The sequence below is a fragment of the Neovison vison genome, chromosome 11 (assembly GCF_020171115.1).
Source record: "Neovison vison isolate M4711 chromosome 11, ASM_NN_V1, whole genome shotgun sequence".
Classification (NCBI taxonomy): domain Eukaryota; kingdom Metazoa; phylum Chordata; class Mammalia; order Carnivora; family Mustelidae; genus Neogale; species Neogale vison.
Genome location: NC_058101.1, coordinates 102792209 through 102815403, shown reverse-complemented (window position 1 = coordinate 102815403; position 23195 = coordinate 102792209). Strand labels below are relative to the sequence as shown.

The 23195-nt window shown below is 35.7% G+C and overlaps 1 protein-coding gene across 3 annotated transcripts in view; it reads right to left on the bottom strand.

Annotated features, from left to right (window-relative positions):
* TBCK (TBC1 domain containing kinase) overlaps positions 1-23195 on the bottom strand; it is a 234693-nt gene that overhangs the window by 55464 nt on the left and 156034 nt on the right. The gene's annotated exons all lie outside the window — the stretch shown is intronic.

Genomic DNA, 23195 nt, shown 5'->3' with positions numbered 1-23195 from the left:
GAAAGAATAAATAAAATAAAATTAGATAAATATAAACCCTATAACATAGGGTTTATTACATAAACCCTATCTTTCAAAGGCTCATTGAAATTAAATGAGTTGACAAGGAAAACTGATAAATATCTAATATGTATAAGGCATCATATGTTAAGAAAAATGCCCACTTTAGCTTTACCCCATAGGTTCTGATATGTAGGGTTCTCATATTATTTTCTAGCTACTCTAGAACTTTCAGTTGGAATTTTTTCCTTACCTGAAGAATTAAGAATTTGTTTAATTTTGGGGGGTTTATTTTTAATTTCCATCACAAGAAGTTACTTTTATTTTTATTGCTTTCCAGTTTCACTAAATAATGATTTAAGGAATGTTGTTGTTATTATTATTATTATTGGTCAAAGCATCATGATCACTTGAACAGATTTCCTGTCCAATAAGTATTCTACAGATACAGCAACAGGAATGTCTTTTCATCACATGTAGGTGGTAGTATTATGAAGACTTAAGAGGAACTGGACTCAGATCTATTTTGTAAAAGCTGCTGATTCTATGACATTTTGAATCTCAAAATGACAATGGAAGACAGTAGCTAAAAGTACAATGTAGAAGCTTTCACTGTGGTGATGCTATGAGTAATCTAAATCTGACAAAAAAGTATATGTAACTAAACAGGAAACAACAAATTAAGTGATGAAAGTGGCCTTTGAAAACACACAGTTACATTCACAATACTTCTATTGGATTCAAGAGATGTAATGTTTCTGATATACTTTTTCTTTAGTATGTCTATAAATTTCTTGAACAGTTGAAAATCGCACATGTAATCATATTGTTTTTTAAAGTTAATCTTGAGATTGAATCAGTAGCGATTCTCTTCTCCCCCAAATAAATCATCAACAATTCAATGGTGGTGAGGAGGTATGGCCAAATATCTCAATGAAAGAATTCCAATTATTTCCCACCTCCCCCAAATCTTATACTCAAAGCACTAAGTTATAATGGTGACTTCCAATCATTCCACTTAATGTTTAAACATTTATCTGAATAGATGAGGGCATAAATATATATATATACACAACACATATGTGTATATATATGTATATGGAACACAGCAGAGCCTTGGTAAATAATTCATCTCAGAATAAGTAAAGGAAAAAAAAAACCATTCAGCTTGGCTCAACTATGCTTCACTTTCACTTGGGTGTACATCTTCAAGCATGGACATACTGAAAATAAAGATCAGAGAACAACTAAAGAATGAAATTTGCTCTTTTAAAATGTAGCCTAGGGAAAGGATAAGAAGAAGTTGGTAAAGTATATCAATAATTACATAAATTACCTATATACTCCCCCACAAAATTATCCATATACCCTACAGAGACTTTGGTGGTGAGATACAGAAGTTTTGTTACAAATTGAAAATCACTATCTCTATCTCTATATCTATATAACCACTACTAAAAGAGAAAATAATTATCGAGATTAACTTTCATAGCTTATTTCACAAAAATTTTCCCCCAATAAAGAAAATTATTAATTGAATGCAGCGTATATATGTTCCAAACTTAAACTTCCCTTGAGTGTGTAATTTACTATTCCTTTCCCACTGTTCTCCCCATCCCAATCCCTTATACTTTAAGCTTATTTTCAATATAACTTGTCATTAATCCATCTATCTTCTACCTACTAGTTCATTTATCTATTATAAGTAGGAATTTCAAAATAGATTGTTTTAATAAATTCATTTCATTCTATTCATCAGTTATATACCTTTATATATACATACCTTTATACAAATACATATGTACATATATATCTGTGTGTGCATATATATGTATATATATATATTTTTTACACATAAATCTATCTACCTATGTATTTTTTAAATTAAGCTGTGGTTGGAAATGTGAAACAGAATCTGAGCTATTTAAGGAAAAGTTGACGGGAAAGACATTGGCACTAGATGAAATGATTCTTTTGGCAATTCTTTAGTATTTTCCAGATCAAAATAGTTTTAAAACTAAGAAGTAAAGGTAAAAGTGAAATCTTAAACTTAAATTACTGAGATAAAACTGCCAGAAAGATTCCATCTTTGGAGAGCCAGTCTCCATCTCCCTCACTCCTCATACTGTTTGTAGTGACTTCTAAATATAAAGTGATAGTAACAAAGCTAGCATAGCTGAGCAGAAATGAAATACCAGAACATCTTTTCTTTTGTATATATTTATATATTTCTTTTTATATTATTATATTTCTTTTGTATATATTATTATATATTATATTATAATTATATATTATATTATTATATTATATATATAATATATATTGTAAATATTATATGTTATATTTCTTTTGTATATATATTATTTAGATGTAGAAGACTGTCCTAAAATTCTTTTTTTTTTTTAAGTTTTTTTTTTAAATTTTTTATTTTTTATAAACATATATTTTTATCCCCAGGGGTACAGGTCTGTGAATCGACAGGATTACACACTTCACAGCACTCACCAAAGCACATACCCTCCTCAATGTCCATAACCCACCCCCCTTCTCCCAACCCCCCTCCCCCCAGCAACCCTCAGTTTGTTTTGTGAGATTAAGAGTCACTTATGGTTTGTCTCCCTCCCAATCCCATCTTGTTTCATTTATTCTTCTCCGACCCACTTAAGCCCCCATGTTGCATCACCACTTCCTCATATCAGGGAGATCATATGGTAGTTGTCTTTCTCCGCTTGACTTATTTTGCTAAGCATGATACGCTCTAGTTCCATCCATGTTGTCGAAAATGGCAAGATTTCATTTCTTTTGATGGCTGCATAGTATTCCATTGTGTATATATACCACTTCTTCTTTATCCATTCATCTGTTGATGGACATCTAGGTTCTTTCCAAGCTTGGCTATTGTGGACATTGCTGCTATAAACATTCGGGTGCATGTGCCCCTTTGGATCACTACGTTTGTATCTTTAGGGTAAATACCCAGTAGTGCAATTGCTGGGTCATTTCTATTTCTATTTTCAACATTTTGAGGAACCTCCATGCTGATTTCCAGAGTGGTTGCACCAGCTTGCATTCCCACCAACAGTGTAGGAGGGTTCCCCTTTCTCCGCATCCTCGCCAGCATCTGTCATTTCCTGACTTGTTGATTTTAGCCATTCTGACTGGTGTGAGGTGATATCTCATTGTGGTTTTGATTTGTATTTCCCTGATGCCGAGTGATATGGAGCACTTTTTCATGTGTCTGTTGGCCATCTGGATGTCTTCTTTGCAGAAACGTCTGTTCATGTCCTCTGCCCATTTCTTGATTGGATTATTTGTTCTTTGGGTGTTGAGTTTGCTAAGTTCTTTATAGATTTTGGACACTAGTCCTTTATCTGATATGTCGTTTGCAAATATCTTCTCCCATTCTATCAGTTGACTTTTGTTTTTGTTAACTGTTTCCTTTGATGTGCAAAAGCTTTTGATCTTGATGAAATCCCAATAGTTCATTTTTGCCCTTGCTTCCCTTGCCTTTGGCGATGTTCCTAGGAAGATGTTGCTGCGGCTGAGGTCGAAGAAGTTGCTGCCTGTGTTCTCCTCAAAGATTTTGATGGATTCCTTTCTCAGATTGAGGTCCTTCATTCATTTTGAGGCTATTTTCGTGTGTGGTGTAAGGAAATGGTCCAATTTCATTTTTCTGCATGTGGCTGTCCAATTTTCCCAACACCATTTATTGAAGAGGCTGTCTTTTTTCCATTGGATATTCTTTCCTGCTTTGTCGAAGATTAGTTGACCATAGAGTTGAGGGTCTATTTCTGGGCTCTCTATTCTGTTCCATTGATCTATGTGTCTGTTTTTGTGCCAGTACCATGCTGTCTTGATGATGACAGCTTTGTAATAGAGCTTGAAGTCCGGAATTGTGATGCCACCAACTTTGGCTTTCTTTTTCAATATTCCTTTGGCTATTCGAGGTCTTTTCTGGTTCCATATAAATTTTAGGATTATTTGTTCCATTTCTTTGAAAAAGATGGATGGTACTTTGATAGGAATTGCATTAAAGGTGTGGATTGCTTTAGGTAGCATAGACATTTTCACAATATTTATTCTTCCAATCCAGGAGCATGGAACATTTTTCCATTTCTTTGTGTCTTCCTCAATTTCTTTCATGAGTACTTTATAGTTTTCTGAGTATAGATTCTGTGCCTCTTTGGTTAGGTTTATTCCTAGGTATCTTATGGTTTGGGGTGCAATTGTAAATGGGATTGACTCCTTAATTTCTCTTTCTTCTGTCTTGTTGTTGGTGTAGAGAAATGCAACTGATTTCTGTGCATTGATCTTATATCCTGACACTTTACTGAATTCCTGTACAAGTTCTAGCAGTTTTGGAGTGGAGTCTTTAGGGTTTTCCACATATAGTATCATATCATCTGCGAAGAGTGATAATTTGACTTCTTCTTTGCCGATTTGGATGCCTTTAATTTCCTTTTGTTGCCTGATTGCTGAGGCTAGGACTTCTAGTACTATGTTGAATAGCAGTGGTGATAATGGACATCCCTGCCGTGTTCCTGACCTTAGCAGAAAAGCTTTCAGTTTTTCTCCATTGAGAATGATATTTGTGGTGGGTTTTTCATAGATGGCTTTGATGATATTGAGGTATGCGCCCTCTATCCTACACTTTGAAGAGTTTTGATCAGGAAGGGATGCTGTACTTTGTCAAATGCTTTTTCAGCATCTATTGAGAGTATCATATGGTTCTTGTTCTTTCTTTTATTGATGTGTTGTATCACATTGATTGACTTGCGGATGTTGAACCAACCTTGCAGCCCTGGAATAAATCCCACTTGGTCGTAGTGAATAATCCTTTTAATGTACTGTTGAATCCTATTGGCTAGTATTTTGGTGAGAATTTTTGCATCTGTGTTCATCAAGGATATTGGTCTATAGCTCTCTTTTTTGCTGGGATCCTTGTCTGGTTTTGGGATCAAGGTGATGCTGGCCTCATAAAATGAGTTTGGAAGTTTTCCTTCCATTTCTATTTTTTGGAACAGTTTCAGGAGAATAGGAATTAGTTCTTCTTTAAATGTTTGGTAGAATTCCCCCGGGAAGCCGTCTGGCCCTGGGCTTTTGTTTGTTTGGAGATTTTTAATGACTGTTTCAATCTCCTTACTGGTTATGGGTCTGTCCAGGCTTTCTTTTTCTTCCTGGTTCCGTTGTGGTAGTTTATATGTTTCTAGGAATGCATCCATTTCTTCCAGATTGTCAAATCTGTTGGCGTAGAGTTGCTCATAGTATTTCTTATAATAGTTTGTATTTCTTTGGTGTTAGTTGTGATCTCTCCTCTTTCATTCATGATTTTATTTATTTGGGTCCTTTCTCTTTTCTTTTTGATAAGTCTGGCCAGGGGTTTATCAATTTTATTAATTCTTTCAAAGAACCAGCTCCTAGTTTCGTTGATTTGCTCTATTGTTTTTTTGGTTTCTATTTCATTGATTTCTGCTCTGATCTTTATAATTTCTCTTCTCCTGCTGGGCTTAGGGTTTCTTTCTTGTTCTTTCTCCAGCTCCTTTAGGTGTAGGGTTAGGTTGTGTACCTGAGACCTTTCTTGTTTCTTGAGAAAGGCTTGTACCGCTATATATTTTCCTCTCAGGACTGCCTTTGTTGTGTCCCACAGATTTTGAACCGTTGTATTTTCCTTATCATTTGTTTCCATGATTTTTTTCAATTCTTCTTTAATTTCCCGGTTGACCCATTCATTCTTTAGAAGGATGCTGTTTAGTCTCCATGTATTTGGGTTCTTTCCAAACTTCCTCTTGTGGTTGAGTTCTAGCTTCAGATCATTATGGTCTGAAAATATGCAGGGAATGATCCCAATCTTTTGATACCGGTTAGTCCTGATTTAGGACCAAGGATGTGATCTATTTTGGAGAATGTTCCATGTGCACTAGAGAAGAATGTGTATTCTGTTGCTTTGGGATGAAATGTTCTATATATATCTGTGATGTCCATCTGGTCCAGTGTGTCGTTTAAGGCCTTTATTTCCTTGCTGATCTTTTGCTTGGATGATCTGTCCATTTCAGTGAGGGGAGTGTTAAAGTCCCCTACTATTATTGTATTATTGTTGATGTGTTTCTTTGATTTTGTTATTAATTGGTTTATATAGTTGGGTGCTCCCACGTTGGGGGCATAGATATTTAAAATTGTTAGATCTTCTTGTTGGACAGACCCTTTGAGTATGATATAGTGTCCTTTCTCATCTCTTATTATAGTCTTTGGCTTAAAATCTAATTGATCTGATAGAAGGATTGCCACTCCTGCTTTCTTCTGATGTCCATTAGCATGGTAAATTCTTTTCCACCCCCTCACTTTAAATCTGGAGGTGTCTTCGGGCTTAAAATGAGTTTCTTGTAGGCAGCATATAGATTGGTTTTGTTTTTTTATCCATTCTGATACCCTGTGTCTTTTGATTGGGGCATTTAGCCCATTAACATTCAGGGTAACTATTGAGAGATATGAATTTAGTGCCATTGTATTGCCTGTAAGGTGACTGTTACTGTATATTGTCTCTGTTCCTTACTGATCTACCACTTGTAGGCTCTCTCTTTGCTTAGAGGACCCCTTACAATATTTCCTGTAGAGCTGGTTTGGTGTTTGCAAATTCTTTCTGTTTTTGTTTGTCCTGGAAGCTTTTAATCTCTCCTTCTATTTTCAATGATAGCCTAGCTGGATATAGTATTCTTGGCTGCATGTTTTTCTCGTTTAGTGCTCTGAAAATATCATGCCAGCTCTTTCTGGCCTGCCAGGTCTCTGTGGATAAGTCAGCTGTCAATCTAATATTTTTACTATTGTATGTTACAGACTTCTTTTCCTGGGTTGCTTTCAGGATTTTCTCTTTGTCACTAAGACTTGTAAATTTTACTATTAGGTGATGGGGTGTGGGCCTATTCTTATTGATTTTGAGGGGCTTTCTCTGAACCTCCTGAATTTTGATGCTCATTCCCTTTGCCATATTGGGGAAATTCTCCCCAATAATTCTCTCCAGTATACCTTCTGCTCCCCTCTTTCTTCTTCTTCTGGAATCCCAATTATTCTAATGTTGTTTCGTCTTATGGTGTCACTTATCTCTCGAATTCTCCCCTCATGGTCCAGTAGCTGTTTGTCCCTCTTTTGCTCAGCTTCTTTATTCTCCATCATTTGGTCTTCTATATCGCTAATTCTTTCTTCTGCCTCATTTATCCTAGCAGTGAGTGCCTCCATTTTTTATTGCACCTCATTAATAGCTTTTTTGATTTCAACTTGGTTAGATTTTAGTTCTTTTATTTCTCCAGAAAGGGCTTTTATATCTCCCGAGAGGGTTTCTCTAATGTCTTCCATGCCTTTTTCGAGCCTGGCTAGAACCTTGAGAATTGTCATTCTGAACTCTAGATCTGACATATTACCAATGTCCGTATTGATTAGGTCCCTAGCCTTCGGTACTGCCTCTTGTTTTTTTTTTTGTGGTGAATTTTTCTGCCTTGTCATTTTGTTAAGATAAGAGTATATGAAGGAGCAAGTAAAATACTAAAAGGGTGGCAACAACCCCAGGAAAAATGCTTTAACCAAATCAGAAGAGATCCCAAATCGTGATGGGGGAGAAAGGGGATAAAAAGAGGTTCAAAAAGAAAGAAAGAAAAAATGAAAGAAAAGAAAAGAATTTAAAAAAAGAAAATGAATAAAGAAAAATATAAAAAAGAAAAAATATATATATTAGATAAGCTAGGTAAAAAACGTTAAAAAAAGGGTAAAAGTTAAAAAAAATTTTAGCAGAAGGAGAGAAAAAAAATGAAAAAAAAATTAAATTAACTGCAAGACTAAAAATATCACAGGGAGAAAGCCATGAGTTCCGTGCTTTGCTTTCTCCTCCTCTGGAATTCTGCTGCTCTCCTTGGTATTGAAACTGCACTCCTTGGTAGGTAAACTTGGTCTTGGGTGGATTTCTTGTTGATCTTCTTGGGGAGGGGCCTGGTGTAGTGATTCCCAAGTGTCTTTGCCCCATGCGGAATTGCACCGCCCTTACCAGGGGCTGGACTGAGTAAGCTGCTCGGGTTTGATTTCAGGAGCTTTTGTTCCCTGAGGGCTTTCTGTAGAGTTCCGGAGGACGGCAATACAAATGGTGGCCTCCTGGTCTCCGGCCCGGAGGAGCCGAGAGCCCAGGGCCCCACTCCTCAGTGCGCCCTTGGAGACAGCGCCCAGTTACTCCTGTCTGCCTGATCTCCGGCCACGCTCCGAGCTCACCAAGCCTGCGGCCCGTTCAAGGTAACCCCGAGCTGCGAGCTTACTGTTGGCTCTGTCTCTGTAGCCGGCTTTCCCGTTCCAATACCCGCAAGCTCTGCGACACTCAGACACCCCTGATCCTTCTGTGACCCTGCGGGACCTGAGGCCACGTTGACCCCGCGTGGGCTTCGCCCCGGTTTAGCCTCTGGAGCGATTTCCCTCAGCGGAACAGACTTTTAAAAGTCCTGATTTTGTGCTCTGTTGCTTCTCCGCTTTCCGGGAGCCGGCCCCTCCCCCTGGGGGTCTATCTTCCCGTCGCTTTGGATTCACTTCTCTGCCAGTCCTACCTTTCAGAAAGTGGTTGTTTTTCTCTTTCCAGAATTGCTGTTCTTCTTCTCTTCAATCTGCTGATGGATTTGCAGGTGTTTGCAATCTTTAGATAAGCTATCTAGCTGATCTCCTGCTAGCTGAAGTAGTCTCAGCCTGCTACTTCTCCGCCATCTTGACTCCTCCCCTGTCCTAAAATTCTTGAGGAGTTTCCAAAGTTGAAACCCTTAATCTTTAATTATTAAACATGTAATAATAATTGTTACCACTTTTGAGTGCTAATTACATATTAGACACTGAACAAGGTACTTTACATATATCATTCTTGAAACAATTCTGCAAGGTAGGAATTATTGTAATTATGCCTGCTTTTACAAACAGGAAACTAGAGCAGTTATAAAGATTATAAGATTATAAAACCAAATGAGCAGGGTGAAATTTAAAACTAAGTCCATGTAACAGCATACTTTTTCTACTACAATGGGTCTGCTTCAGGGAATATATATGATAGATGCATGTATAAATGTTAATTAGAATTCTCCTCTCCTCTCATAGTTGTCTTCAAGCTTCCATTCTACTAGTCAGAGTGCAGCTTATGTTTCAATTTTAAAAAGCCATTTTTTATCTGTTTAGAATTTGATATGGATATATAGTATATAAATCAGAATTGTGATTATCCTAAATGTAGTGAATATGCTTTTATAGTACATGCATACATTCTTTTTTTGTATCTGCTTTTTATTATATTAAACATTTAAATATGAACCAAGAAGACTCCAAATAAACAGAAAGACAGAAAAAGGGGAAAAAAATTTCAGATAAAATATAAAAAAAATTATTTTGAAAAAAGAATTCTATAAATATAAAATTCTGACAAAACAGATATTTTAAAAGAGAATTCTGATATATGAGCATGGTATTTAAATGGGTAATTTTAAGAAAACCATAAAGTTACAAAATTTGACTTAAGAAGAATGATCAAATATCTCCCTAATTAAAAAACAATAGACTCAGATGGTTTTATAGACAAGTTTTACTCAATTTATAAGAAACAGGTAATTCCTCTCATACAAACTGATTGGACACCAGAAAAATGGAATGAGAAATACAATCTGTTTTCTTTTTTAAAGATTTTATTTATTTGAGAGAGAAAGTACACAAGTGGGGGAAGGGGCAGAGGAGGAGGAAGAGGGAGAAGCAGACTCCCCACTTAGCAGGAAGTCTGCTCGGGCTTGATCCCAGAACCCTAAGATCATGACCTGAGCCAAAGGCAGACGCTTAACCCACTGAGCCACCCAGGTGCCCCAGATAAATACAAGAAAAGACTGACAAAGATATACAGAAAGATTGATAAGCACAGATAAGAAAATTATAAATTTATTTCACCTATGAACACAGATGCAGAAATTCACTATTAGCAAATACTAGCGAATCAAATATAGTCAATATTTCTTTTTTCGTAGTGACCTAGAAGAGTTGATATCAGGACTGCAAGGACCACTTAATATCAGAAATTTTAATAATGTCAAACATTATCATATTAAAGGAGGAAAATAGATGATCCTAATCAATCCTTACCAGTTGAATAAGCATTTGATAAAATTAAACACTCATTCATGATAATCATTCTACTAAGAGAAAAAGAAAGGGAAAAATTTCTATATAAAAAATTACCCATCACCAAAATAGAGAATTTATCAAATACATCAAACCTAGTGGTCAAACTAGAAGCATTTTCATTAAATTTAGGTACCAACAAATTTATCCACTTTCCCAACTTCTAGTTTACTTTATACTACGGGTCTTGTCCAATGCAATAAGACAAAAAAAAAAAAATTAAAGAAGTAATCATAAAAATAGTAACTAGAAAGATATTTTAATGTATTGTTATGATTGCATTAGCTTCATAAACATCCAAGAGAATCCACAATCTATTAAATTTAAAGAGAGAATCAAGTTCAAAATACTTGGTGTTTACTCAAAGGAGTTGAAAACTTTTGTCTACACAAAAATTGCTCATGAACGTTAATGAAGCTTTATCTATAATTGCTAAAATTTAGAAGAAATAAGATGTCCCTCAGTAGGTGAATGGTTAAAAAACTGGTATATCCAGACAATGAATCCTTATTCAGCATTAAAAAAAGAGCTATCAAGACATGAAAAGACACAGAGGAAACCTAAATATATATTATCAAGTAAAAAATCAATCTGAGAAGGCTATACACTGTATGATTCCAACTCTATGACATACTAGAAAAGGAAAAACTATGGAAATAGTAAACAGATCTGTGTTCCCAGAGTTTGGGAGAGAGGACAGGATGAATAGGTAGACCACACTGAATTTTTAGGGCTGTGGAACTACTCTGTATACCAAAATGGTGCATACATGTCATTATTTATTTGTTCAAACCCAGATAATGTACACCACCAAGAGTGAACCTTATGTAACCTATGGATTTTGAGTGATACTAATTATTGTCAATGTAGGTTTATCAGTTGTAACAAATGCATCACTCTGTGGTAGATGTTGATAATGGGGGAGGCTATGCATGTGTGGGAGCAGGGCATATGTGGGAAATCTCTGAACTTATTGCTCAATCTTGCTGTAAACCTAAAACTGTTCTAAAAGTCTCTTAAAAACAGAAGGTCAAACAAGTTTGCTAACTATGAAATGAATCTTAAATACATAATAATAATCTTTCTATTATACCAGTAATAACCAACTAGAAAAAACAATATTCTAAAAGATATTATGCATAAAAATAATAATATAATGTATTTACTCTTTGTTATAGACAACTAATAACTGCTAAATCCACATGTTCAAATTAATTTCTACCTTCTAACCTGCTCCTCCTATGGTCTTCTTTAATTAGTAAATGAAAACACCAAAACACCATCTTTCTAGCCTAGGCCTAAAACTTTGGACTTATCCTTGATTCCTCTCCTTTATACCTCACATTCAATTAGTCAGCAGCATCTTTTAGATTTCTTTTCAAAATATATCTACTTCTCATCACCTCCACTGCTAGACTCTTGGATCAAACCACCATACCGTCTCTCCTTAGCTTCTGTTTTGCCTTTGTCTTTCTGTAGTATCCTTTCCATGTAGCAGACAAAATAATCCTTTCACATGTAAGTCAGATCATGTCCTTACTCTGCTCAAAATCTTACAATAGCTTCTCATTATTATTTGTCATAAAGTCAAAGTCTTAAGATTTATACAAGATCTTACCCATTGACATCTCTTTATATTTATCACTTTCTACTCCCTCCTTACTCATCCCATTCTATACATAGCCTCCTTCCTGGTCCCCTACAAAGTATGCTACCATTGTTGCACTTGCAAGATGGAACATATTTCCTCAAGAAATCTATACAACTCACTCTCTCAATTCCTTTAGGTTCTCTTCTTAAATGTCTCATTATTAGCTAGACCTTCTTTAAGTCCCTCACATAAAATAGTAATTCTTCTTTAATATTCTCTCAACTCCTCCTCCTTGGCATACTCTATCTCCCTTATAACTCTTTATTTTCCTCAGTGGCACCTATTGTCAAGTAACACGTGAAGTGTTTATTTATTTATTCATTGTCTGTATATCCTCCATTAAATGGAAATTCTATGAGGGCAGGTATTTTTTTTTTAACTCCATTGCTATATTCCCAGCAACTACAATAATATCTGTTTTGTAGTATGTATTCAAAAATAATATTAAAATACGATATATTGGTTTTTATGTCATTTATTATATCTTCCTTTATGGTTGAAACACATAAAAAAGGAATAAAATAAATTCTAAACAAAGGTGAACTAAAACTTGAATATTCTTCAGATAGAACATTTCATGTAAATAAGGTAGTATATTTTTCTCTTTTCTTTCTCAGTATTGCTCTTGAAGGGGATAACATATCTGATTTGAGAGTACATACAAAAGTTTGTTTTGCATCACAAAGCTTTAGCAAATTGACTTACCATCATTAGGAATACAAAAAGGAATTTGGGTTTAGTCAGATTCAGCTATTAAACCATTTAAACAAAAATTTCATTTCACTGAAGAATGTAGGGGAAAGGATTTATTTAAACTCCCTCAGGATTAAAAAAAAGGAACTTTTCTTAGTAAAATTTTACTTTATCACAAAATGAAAGTGTCATATTTTTTGAACTGCTAATATTCACATATGATCTTTAAAAATCAACTCTCCCAAACACTTTGTTTCATTCAAGAATTAGAATGCAGTAGACAAATAGCATAGAATATGGTTGACATCAGTAAGAATGGCAGAATAAAAATCTCATAAAAACTGCTCCTCCAGAAAAACAATGAGGCAACTGGCAAAGATTATCAAAATAAATGTTTTCAGAAATAGGGAAATTTAAAAAAATCTATAGCTATGTGAGGAGTGCATATTTAAGAGAAATATCTGAATCTTAGTAAGCATGTGAGCTTTGTTTTAATTTGCCCTACTCTCATTTCACTCTTCTCAGCTCCACAGTCACCTTGAAAACCAGGAGTTCCATAAACGAGCAGGCTAGCAACCTCTGGAAGAGCCAAAATGTTTTAGATGTTTAGAAGCACCATTTCAAGGAACTGTGATTATTTGGCCTGTCTGCCAGTTCCCTAAAAACCTTTCTTCACCATGCTTATCTTCATTGGATCTGATTCAGAGCTGTCTTAAGCAGCCTTTTTTGTCAAAAACAGTCAGCAGTAACAGTTTAACATTGCAGCTGTCTGCGGGGGCCATAACCATAAAAACTGGGGTAGATAAGTTAACAATAAAAGTTAAAAATTAAGGTTAAAAGCTGAAGAAGGCAACGTCCACATGGGGCTTTAAAAACTCTGACATGTTCCTGGAAATTTAGAAGGCTATCCACTCATATGTAAAACTTTGCATTCTCTACAAAGATCTGAGAAAGCCTTAATCTCTCATCTTTGGCTAACCTCAAGGCTCTAAGCAAGTAGGAAGCAAAGGCTAAGGCAAAGTAGACTGTTGCCTGAATATTAAATATGTAGTCCAACATGCATACACAGCTCATCACCAAAGGTTGGAAGACTTACTGAGTACAGAAACTTAAGGATATCTCTGTCTAAAAATTAGATGACCATTAAGATGACTAAGCAGGGATCAGAGTTGACAGAGAATACAAACTATACAGGTTTAGTTCAGAAAAGTCACTAAACAAACACCAACAATAATGACCACCATCATAACAAACAGCAACAAAAACCCCTGTGGTGGGGGCAGAATCTGATTTCCAAAGTTGCCACATTATATTCTTTAAAGCATAAAGTTTTCAACCAAAACAAGTATGAGATGTTGGACTTATTAGACAAAGACTCTAAATCAGCTCCTTTAAATATGTTCAAAAAACTAAACCATATCTAAAGAAATTAAGGAAAAATGTCTCATCAAATACAGTATATTATTAAAGACAATTAATGAAAATGAACCAAATAGAAATTATGGAGTGGAAAAGTACAATAAATACAATAAAGTGAAAAATTCACTAGAGGGGCTTAAAAGCAGATATGAGCCAGCAGAAGAATGATCAGTAAACAAGAAGATCAGTCAAGTGAAATTATCCAGTTTAAAGAGCAGAAAGAAAAAAGAATGTATAAAAATGAACAGAGCCTAAGCAATCTGGGACACCATCAATCACAGCAATAAGCAGATAATGAGAATCCCAGTAGAAGAGAAGAGAAGAGAAAGGGAGAGGAAAAAAATACCTGAAGAAATAATGGGTGAAAACTTTTAAAATCCACTGTAAAACAATCTACACATCCAATAAACTTAATTAACTCCAACTAGGATAAAGAAAAAAAATCCATATTTAGACACACTATAATTAAATTGTCAAAAATCAAAGGCAGAGAACCCTGAAAGTTGCAAGAGAACAACAACTCATAAATTGGACATCATCAAAATTAAAAACTATGTGCTTCAAAGGACATTATCATAAAAGTAGATAATGCATAGAATGGAAAATAATAAGTATAAATCATTTATCTGATAAGGAAACCTGTATAGAGAATATGTAAAAAAATTCTACAGTTCAACAATTAAAGATAACTCAATTAAATAATGGGCAAAGGATGTAGTCAGACATTTTTGCAAAGAAGATATACAAATGATTAATAAATGTATGAAAAAATGTACAACATGATTAGGGAAATGCTAATCAAAAGCACAATGACATGCCACTTCAACACTCACTAAGATGGCCATGATCCAAAAGAGTGACAGGTATTGGCAACATGAAGAAAAACTGGAACCCTCATACACTGCTAAGGGGAAGGTAATATAGTACAGGCACTTCACAGAACAATTTTTCAGTTCTTCAAAAAGTTGAAAACAGAATTAGCATAATGACCCAGAAAATCTACTCCTAAGTATATATTTAAAGAACTGAAAACAAGTACTAAAATACTTACACAAATGAATGTTTGCAGCAGTATTATTCATAATAGCTAGCAAGCAGAAATAAACCAAATATCCATTAACTAATGAACTGTTAAATAAAATGTAGTATATCTACACAATGTAATATTATTCAGCCGTAAGTCTACAACAACCCTTAGCTGATAAGTTTTTGCACCAAAATCCACTAGGTAGTAATAACATTTGGTTGTTTGGTAGTAATAACATCTGGTGATAGAACATTTCCATTGTTTAAGAATTTATTTCTCCTTGTAAGGCCTCATCTACTTTTGGGAAACTATAATGCAAATATTTATTTACTAGTGTAGGTTCTTATTCTAGTTTTGTTTCTTAAGATGTTCAAAATATCTTACCATTTTTCATGTATCAGCTTTCCTATTTACCATCAATATTTCTGCAGGGACTGCAATTACTAAAACTATATTCAACTACAGAGTCATGTTCATAACTACCTTTAATAAATACGATTTGATCATAATGGGATAATGAGAAAATGTGCATGCCCTCATATTTTGGTAACATGAAAAATCACGGAAAGAACAAAGGGGTGAAAATTGCAAATTCTTGTAAAAACATCTAGTTTCAAAAAAATCTAGCAGCATAATCTATTGTTTTACATATATAAGAGAAAATTTGAAAAAGTTTTATCATTACAAGTTAGAGCCTATCCTATTAAATTGAAGATATCTAAAGCACAAACTCTCTCTTTATATATAAATATATATGCATATATTTATATTTATATATATATATTAAATTTCCATATATATGGACATTTAATTTCATGGAAAATATTAAGATACTGTGGTAATATTGGAATGTTTGAAATATATGAATTATTATAGTTGATAGATTAGTCAATTCATATTTATAAAACCAAGTATTTAGAAAGAATAAATAATGTTAAAAAACCTGACTGGCATAGATTTTCAAAACACAATTTTTTTTTTTTTTTTGTCAATCAGCACTCAGTAAGTATATATTCTTATTCTTATGTATTAAGAACTCTGAGAGAGAAGAGTCCAAGATGACAGAGGAGTAAGAGAACTTAGTTTAGTCTGATCCTAGGAATTCAGCTAGATAGCTATCATTCTGAACACCTGCAAACTCAACTGGAGATCTAAGAAAAGAATTGCTGCAATTCTACAAATAGAAAAGCAACCCACTTTTTGCAAGGTAGAAGGTGAAGAGAAATGAATCTGAGGTGATATATGGAAAAATAAATTGTAAATTGGGGGAGAGAGCCTCCATAAGCTGGCTCTCTGGAAAATGATATAGTAATATAATAGTGGAGCACAAAATCAGAACGTTTAGAAGTCTACTCCAGTGAGGGACATCCCTGTGCCTGAAAGGCTCTCAGGTGGCCAAGCAGGGTGGAATCGTAGGTGGGATAGTGTGGTCTCAGGACTGCCAGGGTCACAGAAAGAATGTGGGTGCCTGACAGCAGCAGAATTCCCAGGCACTGGGGTGGGGAAGCCGTCTCCAATCAGCAAGCCCAGGAGTGGCCTTTCAGCTTGGTGTTGCTATAAACCAGGAACCGTGGCCTTGTCAGGTGACCATTCTAGCCGGGGACCCAAAAATGGCAGAACCATGGGGAGACACCCTGCACTCCCCCAGGAGCAGCAGTGTGTAAGTGTGCCACAGAAGTCTACAGGATTTGGAGACTCTAAGTGGGATTGTGTGTCTGAGTTGGAAGTGCTTGGTCACAGGCTGGGTGAGCACAAAGTGTGGATGGAAACCAGCTTTTCCCTGAGGACTCACTGAGGAGTAGGGAGCATGACTTTTTATTTTGGGAGATTGGGAGGTAGCCATTTTCATTCTATCCTCTAAAGTGGGGTGTTAAGTCTTCAAGGAACAAAAGCCATATAGAGCAATAAGAGCTGCTTACTTAGCATGAGCCCCTGGGAAGGGCAGTACAATTTTGCCCAGTCAAAGACACCAGAGAATCAGCACAACAGCCTCACTTGCCTGACCCAAAGATCAGCAAGAATATCCCACTAAGACTAAGTTTACTGGTCTTACAGAACTATAAAACTCTAGAGTTTCAGGAAAATAGTATATAGAACTCATGTCTTTTTTTTTTCCTCATCATTCTTTGGTCTCAATTTTAATTTTTTTCTCTTTCCTTTTCAACCAATTTCTTATTTTGTCAACTTTTTTTAATGTCTTAATTTTTCATTTTTATAGTTATGTTATATCCTTTCATTGTATTTAATTTTATTTTTGTACATATGTTTTTCTTACTTTCCAATTTTGGTAACTAGTTTTCTAACAAACAGACCAAAATACACATACGATCTAGTGCATTTCTCTGCTCTGTTCACCTGTTTGATTATATTCTCTCTCTTTTTAATTTTAATTTTTTTTTAAGTTTTGGGTCTCTTCTGATTTCTTTAGAGTATATTTCTCTGGGGACCTTGTTGTCATTTTAGTATTTTGTTCCCTTGTTCATCTATTCTCTGGACAGAATGACAAGATGGAAACACTCACCTCAAAAAAGAGAACAAGAGGCAGTAATGACTGTTAGAGTTCTAATCAGTATGGATAGGAGTAAGATGTCAGAACTAGAGCTTAGAATAATGATTATAAAGATACTAGCTGGGCTTGAAAAAGCATAGAAGACACTAGAGAATCCATTTCTGGAAAAGTATAAAAACCTAAATCTAATCAAGTTGAAATCACAAAGGCTATTAATGAGATGCAATAAAAAAATGGAGGCTCTACTTCCCTATAACCCTGCAATTGCACTACTGGGTATTTACCCCAAAGATACAGATGTAGTGAAGAGAAGGGCCATCTGTACCCCAATGTTCATAGCAGCACTGGCTACAGTCGCCAAACTGTGGAAAGAACCAAGATGCCCTTCAAACGGAAAAATGGATAAGGAAGATGTTGTCCATATACACTAAGGAATATTATGCCTCCATCAGAAAGGATGAATACCCAACTTTTGTATCAACATGGATGGGACGGGAAGAGATTTTGCTGAGTGAAATAAGTCAAGCAGAGAGAATCAATTATATGGTTTCACTTATTTGTGGAGCATAAGAAATAACACAGAGGACATGGTGAGATGGAGAGGAGAAGAGGGTTGGGGGAAATTGGTGGGGGAGGTCAACCATGAGAGACTATGGATTCTGAAAAACAATCTGAGGGTTTTGAAGGGACGGGGGGGTGGGAGGTTGGGTGAGCCTGGCAGTGGGTATTATGGAGGGCACATATTGCATGGAGCACTGGGTGTGGTACATAAACAATGAATTCTAGTATACTGAAAGGAAATTAAAAAAAAAAAAAGATTAGTTGACCATATAATTGTGGGTTTATTTCTGGGCTTTCTGTTCTGTTCTGTTGATCTATGTGTCTGTTTTTGTGCTACTACCATACTCTTGATTATTATAGCTTTGTAATATGACATAAAGTCTGAAATTGTGAGACCTCCAGTTTGTATCTTTTTCAAGATCACTTTGGCTCTTTGGGGTCTTTTTTTGGTTCCATATAAATTTTGGGATTGTGTGTTTTAGTTCTGTGAGAAATGATGTTGATGTTTTGATAGGGATTGCATAATCTGTAGATTGCTTTTGGTGGTATAGACATTTTAACCATATTTGTTCTCAGGTCACAATCCTGGGATCCTGGGATCCAGCCCCTTAGAGGGGAGCCTGCTTCTCCCTCTCCCTCTGGCACTCCCCCTGCTTGTGTGTACTCTCTTTCTCTCTCTGTCAAATAAATAAATAAAATCTTAAACAAATTAAAAAAATACTTATCCCCCCCATCCAAATGCAGGCTCTAACTGCTAGGATAAATGGAGAAAGAATTAGTGATGTAGAAGACAAAATGATGGAGTAAAAGAAATTGAGCAAAAGAGAGATAAACACTACTGGGGAGACTTTGACAGATAAGTGAAACCATAAAGCAAAACAATATTAGAATAATAGGGGTCCCAAAACAAGAGGAAAGAGAGAGAGAGAGAAGCAGAAGGTATACTGGAGCCAATTGTAACTGAGAACTTCCATAATCTGGGGAAGGAAGCAAACATTCAAACAGAGAATCCCCCTCAAAATTAATAAAAATAGGTCAAAACCTCAACATATATAGTAAAGCTTGCAAATCTCAGGGACAAAGAAAATCCTGAAAGCAGCTTGGGACAAGAGGTCCATAACCTACAGGGGTAGAAACATCAGACTGGCAGAAGACCTATTCACAGAGACCTGGTAGTCCAGAAAGCACTGGCATGGTATATTAGGGGTGTTAACTGAGAAAAGTATGTAGCCCAGAATGCTTTATCCAGTATGGCTGTCATTCAAAATAGAAGGAGAGATAAAGGAAATACAGAAACCAAAAGAATTTGTGGTCACTAAACCAGCCTTGAAAGAAATATTAAAGGGGATCTTTTATGCAAAGAGAGCCCAAAAGTAACACAGACAAGAAAGGAACAGAGACAATATGCAGAAGCAGTAACTTTACAGGCAATACAATGGTATAATTCATATCTTTCAATAGCTACTCTGAATGTAAATGTACTATATGTTCCAATCAAAAGACACGGGTATCAGATTTGATAAAAAAGAAAGACCCATTGAAATGCTGTCTGTAAGAGACCCAAAAACATATTCAGATTGAAAGTCAGGGGGAGGAAAATCATATGCTAATGAACATAAAAAAAAAAGTTGGGGTAGCAATCCTTATCTCAGACAAATTAGATTTGAAACCAAACACTGTAATAAGAGATGAGGAAGGACACAATATCATAATTAAAGGGTTTATCCAACAAGAAGATCTAATAATTATAAATATTTATGCACCAAAGATGGGAACAGCCAATTACATAAACCAATTAATAACAAAATTAAAGAAACACATTGATAAAACAGTAATAGTAGGGGACTTTAACACTATACCCACTGCAACAGACATCATCTAAGAAGATCAACAAGGAAACAAGGGCTTTGGATAACACACTAGATTAAATGAACTTCACAGATATATTCAAAGAATTCTATCCTAAAACAAGAGAATACACATCTTTCCATGTACATGGAACATGCTCCAGAATAAATCACATATTAACTCACAAATCAGGTCTCATCTGGTACCAAAAGACTGAGATCATTCTTTGCATATTTTCAGACCACAATGCTTTGAAACTGGAACTCATTCACAAGAGAAAATTTGGAAAGAACTCAAATCCATGGAGGTTAAAGAGCATCCACTAAAGAATGAAAGGGTCAACCAGGAAGTAAAGAAGAATTTTTAAAAAGTCATGGAAAGAAATGAAAATGAAAAAACAACTGTTCAAAATCTTTGGGATGCAGCAAAGGTGGTCCTAAGAGGAAAGTATATAGTAATACAAGCCTTTCTCAAGAAACAAGAAAGGGCTCAAATATACGTCCTAACCTTACACCTAAAGGAGCTGGAGAAAGAACAGCCAATAAAGCCTAAACCCAGCAGAAGAAGAGACATAATAAAGATCAGAACAGAAATCAATGAGATAGAAACTAAAAGTACAGTAGAACAGATCAACAAAACTAGGAGTTGGTTCTCTGATGAAAGAATTAATAAGTTTGATAAAACCCTGGCCAGACTTATCAAAAATAAAAGAGAAAGGACCCAAATTAATAAAATCATGTGAAAGAGGAGAGATCACAACCAACTTCCAAGAAATACAAGCAATATAAGAACATATTAAGAGGAAGTATATGCCAACAAATTAGGCAATCTGGAGAAATGGATACATTCCTAGCGACATATAAACTACCAAAAGTGAAACAGAAAACAAACAAACAAACAAACAAACCCAGAAAACCTGAATAAACCCATAACCAATAAGGAAACTGAAGCAGTAATCAAAAATCTCCTAATAAGAGTCCAGGGCCTGATGGCGTCCCAGAGGAATTATGTATTCTTCTGAAGCTGTTTCAAAAAACAGAAATGAAAGGAAACGTCCTCTTTCTATGAGGCCAGCATTTTCTTGATCCCAAAATCAGACAAAACGCCACCCAAAAGGAGGATAACAAACCAATATCCCTGATGAATATGGATGCTAAAATTCTCACCAACACACTAATCAATAGGATCCAACATTCATTAAAAGGATTATTTACCAAGACCAACTGGGGTTTATTCCTGGGCTGTGAGGATGGTTCAACATCTGCGAATTAATCAATGTGATACACCACATTAAGAAAAGAAAAGATAAGAACTATACAATCATCTCAACATATAGAAAAAGCATTTGTTGGGGCACCTGGGTGGTTTAGTTGCTTAGGTGGCTGTCTTCGGCTTGAGTTGTGAACCCTGGGTCCTGGGATCGAGCCCCATGTTGAGCTTTCTGCTCAGTGGAGAGCCAGTTTTTCCCTCTCCCTCTGCTTGCCACTCTGCCTACTTGTGCTATCTACCTCTCTGTCAAATAAATAAATCAAATCTCTCACAGAGCTAGAACAAACAATCCTAAAATTTGTATGGAACCAGAAAAGACCCCAAATAGCCAAAGCAATCTTGAAAAAGAAAACCAAAGCTGGTAGCATCACCATTCTGGACTTCAAGCTCTGCTACAAAGCTGTAATCATCAAGACAGTATGGTACTGGCACAAAAATAGACACAAAGATCAATGGAACAGAACAGAGAACATAGAAATTGGCCCTCAATTCTATGGTCAACTAGCAGGAAGACTAGTTTGACAAAGGAGGAAAGAATATCCAATGGAAAAGACAGTCTGTTCAACAAATTTGGAAAATTGGACAGCCATGCACAGAAGAATGAAACTAGACCATTTCCCTACACCATATACAAAAATAGACTCAAAGTGGATGAAAGACCTCAATGTGAGACAGGAATCCATCAAAAGCCTAAAGAAGAACACAGGCAACAAACTCTGTAACCTTGCCCACAGCAACTTCTTGCTAGACATGTTTCCAAAGATAAGGGCAACAAAGGCAAAAATGAACTATTGGGACTTCAGCAAGATAAAAAGCTTTTGCACAGCAAAAGAAACAGTCGATAAAACCAAAAGACAACCGACAAAATAGGAGAAGATATTTGCAAATGACACATCAGATAAAGGTCTACAATTTGAGAAACAAACTGGGGGTGGGGTTGGGTGAGCATGGTGGTGGGTATTATGGAGGGCACGTATTGCATGGAGCACTGGGTGTGGTGCATAAACAAAGAATTTTGGAACACTGAAAAAAAATTTAATAAATTAAAAAAAAAAGAACTTATCAAACTCAACACCCAAAGAACAAGTAATCCAATCAAGAAATGAGCAAAAGACAAACATTTTTTCATAGAAGACATGAAAAAAATGCTCAACATTAGTCGGCATCAGGGAAATACAAATAGAAACCACAATGAAATGCCATCTCACACCAGTCAGAATGGCTAAAGTTAACAAGTCAGGAAATGACAGATATTGACAAGCATGCAGAGAAAGGGGACCCCTCTCACACTGTTGGTAGGAATGCAAGCTGGTACAGCCACTCTGGAAAACAATATTGAGGTTTCTCAAAAAGTTGAAAATAGAGGTACCCTATGACCCAGAAATTGCACTACTGGGTATTTACCTCAAAGATACAAATGTCTGATCTGAAGGGGCACCCGTACCCCAATGTTTACAGCAGCAATGTCCACAACAGACAAACTATGGAAAGAGCTCAGATGTCCATTGACAGATGAATGGATAAAGAAGATGTGGTATATATAGAGAATGGAATACTACTCAGCTATCAAAAAATGAAATCTTGGCATTTGCAATAACACAGATGGAACTAGAGGGATTTCTGATAAGTGAAATAAGTAAATCAGTAAAAGACAATTAGTATATGCTCTCACTTATATGTGGAATTTAAGAAAGAAAACAGGATCATAGGGGAAGGGAGGGAAAAATAAGACATAATCAGAGAGGGGAATGGGGAGTTGGAATAACTGGATGGTGGGCATTAAGGACGGCATGTGATGCAATGAGTACTGGGTATTACACAAAACTAATGAATCACTGAACTCTACCTCTTAAACTAATAAAATACTATGTTAATGAATTTAAATTAAAAAATTGAGAGACAAAAAATGATAAAATAAGTGTAAGAAAAGATGTCTTTATTTATTTATTTGAGAGGGACAGAGAAAGAATGAGCATAGGAGCAGGAGAGGGGCAGAGGGAGCAGCAGACTCCACCTGCTCCTCTCCTCTAGCAGGGAACCTAACTTGG